Raw genomic sequence first — 3,650 nt, 5'->3', positions numbered from 1 at the left:
TACGTTTATTCTTAGACAAGTAGAGCGCTATTCATTCTTATTCTCACGCTCAATCAGAATCGATATTCTATTCGTAACACAGTTGTGGAACTGTTAACTGGAAAAATTTCCGTACATTTTCAGTAATGGCCACCAACTGGAGCTGCACATTCGATATGAAGACGAGACCAGGGTTCGATCGGAAGGTAGGTTTCAACGGGCGAATAGGATACTTCAGCACACCGCAGGGAAGATTTTTATACTTGCTCAAGCTGGGAGTCCATCAAAGGCAGGTAGACGTAACTCTGATCGAGGGCCTTCGTTGTTTTTGTACCCGGGGAGGCCTTCATCGAATCGATTCAGCACGGCTGGTTGTAGCTCCTTTGGGTTGACAACGCGTTCTGAAAACAGAAGCATCGATCGGTCAGTGAAAGTCCTCCGCGCCAGTTGAAGTAAGGTCACAGTCCGTCTTTTGGGCAGGTACGCAGCCAGTGATTGCGTTCTTACTTAAAGATTTGATGCAGCACAGGGGCTTGGTTGGGAGCCTGGTGGACCTTGTCGGTAGTCACTGGGAGAGTGCAAGCCGCTTCGGATACTACGCGGCTGCCTTCCGGTTCCCAGGCGATTGTTGCGAATACGATATCTTCTGGTTTTGGCCTACCTGGATCAATGAGTTGCGACAGTGCGTCGGCTTGTCAGAGGCTGGTGATGGATCGGTATTTGATATTGAAGTCATATCCCAGAGGTAAAGTGGCCCATCGCTTGGGCGGGTGGCAGCATGTGCCGGGATTCCTTCCTTCGAGCTGAATACAGCAAGGCTGGTTTGTGATCGGTCAGCAGGATGAACTGATGGCCTTAGACCATTTTGTGAAACCTTTTGACGGCATACATGATCGCCAAGGTTTCCTTTTCAATCCGACTGTCGTTATGCTCAGGGATCTGGCCGCATATGCAATGGCCTTCTGGTCACTGTTGGGAAATATGTGCGAAATCACCACCCCGATTCCATAGTTCGATGCATCCGACGCCATAACGATTTCCAGCGATGAATCCTGGAGAGTGAGTAGCAAATCGGAACTCAGCATGGATTTGACAGAGTCAATAGCGCACTGGCATCTTGCAGACCATGCCCACTTGTGGTCCTTGGTGGGTAGCTAGTTAAGTGGGTCTCGGACACGATGCATGACAGGCAAAATGAACTGTAGTGACTGAGACCGAAGAAGGACTTGTGGGACGTCAAGTCGATGAGTACTGGCATTCGTTTGATAGCGTCGATGTTTTCCCGGGTACGGCCGAAGGTCAAGTTATTTTATCGACCGCATCAAGAAGGTGCCTTTCCTCGGCGCACTCTGATGCCATGAAGCACGTAATCAAGGCGCGTGGGGTTTGGAACTCATGACAATGAGATCGTCCAAATAGGCAACAACGCCGGGGGCATCCTTCAGCATCGTACCCATCATCTGCTGAAATATAACTGGCGCTTTTTACACTGAATAGCGGCCAAGTATGCTGGAGCAGACCGCAGTGTGTACTGATCGCCAGAAGTCCTCGGGATTCTTCCTCAAATCCAAGATGGAGGTAGGCAACGGCTAAGTCAATCTTCAGTTTCGCGAACAAGTCGTCTAGAAGAGGCAAAGGGTATTCATGGGTACCCAGGCCAGCATTGGGAGCTGTGGAGAAATCTGCAAACAACCGGACCGTCCCGTTAGCCTTCTTCATCAGCACGATCGGTGCAACCCATGCAGAGTGATTAGTCGGTCGGAGAACACCAGCCTCCTGTAGTCGGTCCAGTTCTTCGTCAACGATAGGTAAAGCTGCGTATGGTACTGGTTTTTTAGGCATGAAACCTGGTTTGACACTGGGGAGGAGACACATACCGGCTCTTGCTTTTGTGTCCAAGCCCGTTGGCAAATATAGATGCATAGTGTTGTAGGAGGTCTTCAAGTGAACGCTTCGCAATGTGAGTTGGTTCGAGGGCACCTCTACGTGCTGTGTGTGAGGTTGCAAGTAGAATTAAGTGGTGTCTCCAGCAGTCTCAGCTTTCCTAACCAATCTGGCCCTTGGGGGGCTAAGGTTTGGGGAATGACGTCAGGTAGCACGGGGTTTGTGCCGTCGAGCCATTGAAGCTTACGGAGCAGTCAATCTCATCAGTCAACGTCAGTTTACCGCCAGAAGCATTACGGATCCAATGTTCGGTTGGCTTCACATGATACTTACCAATTCGTTTTTACGTTCGTTCACTGAGCTGCGTGATGACGGAGCCCGTATCAAGCTGCAAGTGAACTGGGATGTTTTTGATATGAAACGCCACGAACTTCTTTCGGTAAGCAAAATCAACTTTGAATATCGCCGTCACCGAGTTGGACCGCGATTTGTGAGCTGCACAATAGTGTGCATCATCTACTTTGAGGCCACCTGGAACATTTATGAGGCCTACACCGGCAATAACGAGCAAAGTGCTCATCACCGCAATGCCAGAAACTTGTGAGGGCTTGCTACGTTTTTGATCGGGCTTATTGTCCGGTTTCTTTGAGGCGCCGGGGTTGGTCGCGTGTACACAGTTGCCTTAAGCAACAGGTGACTGGCTGATCACGGCGGTATCATGCTTCAGGCAGATGAGAAGTCGACGTTCGGTGGTGAGGTTTCGCAACGTCATTTCAGCATTTCGTTCAATTTTGTTAGATAGCCGGGTTGTAACGTCTAAATCCTGGGGCGACTAGAGACCGGATGGAAAAATTTGACACTTGAAATCATTTTGCATCATTGAATCGAGCTTGAAGCATTTGCCTTCCCGACTGTCAATACCGGCAAACATGGTGACATCGTCAGAATATTTTGACCAGCTTGATACAGTAGAAATGGATAGTGAGCCGTGGTGTTCGACCTCCGAATATATGGGACAGTGTTCTGACAGCTTCGCCAAAGCAGAGATCTTGTTCAGCTTGAGGAGAATGAAGTTCACGTACCGTTCATGTTCCCGGCATATCGAGGTTTACATCGGTCATCAAACTTAAAAAATCGGATATAAGCATGTGCTTCGCCAAAGCAGAGATCTTGTTCAGCTTGAGGAGAATGAAGTTCACGTACCGTTCATGTTCCCGGCATATCGAGGTTTACATCGGTCATCAAACTTAAAAAATCGGATATAAGGATGTCTTCGTGGAGCTTGAAACAGGGGTCAAAAATGCGACCTAAAAGAGTGTCGAATATGAACTCCATGAGTGAGACCGCGGCTGTATCAGCTGAAGAAAAGAAGACTCACAAGTACTGGCTGACGCAGTCTCTGAGTCGGTTATCCAATGAGCTTCAATTACGCTTCTTCAAACTGCTTTTTTTGCTGCTTCAAAAGTTCTCGGATCTGGTCAACTTCGGTTGAAATCGTGGGTTACATTTCGCCCACTGTAGTAACCGTATCTTAAGATAAGGTAAGGTAGTAAATTCCCCAGCTTATTTCTCTGTCTGAGCCGCCTAAGTTAGTGTTTTTCACGGATTGATACACAGGATCGAGGCTTTTGCCCAAGTTTACCGGGTCGGTTTTGTTCTTGTCGGTCAGTGGCTGTCGTTCACCTGAAAGGCACAAGTGAAAAAAGGGTGTGAAGTGCTCTTTATGTTCTCAGTGCGGGGCAGTATGCTTGCCAGCGCGAGGATTCGCATAAATAAATGTCTAACAG

Source organism: Opisthorchis viverrini, assembly GCF_000715545.1.
Source record: "Opisthorchis viverrini unplaced genomic scaffold opera_v5_161, whole genome shotgun sequence".
Taxonomy (NCBI): domain Eukaryota; kingdom Metazoa; phylum Platyhelminthes; class Trematoda; order Opisthorchiida; family Opisthorchiidae; genus Opisthorchis; species Opisthorchis viverrini.
Note: the sequence above shows the minus strand (reverse complement) of the source record.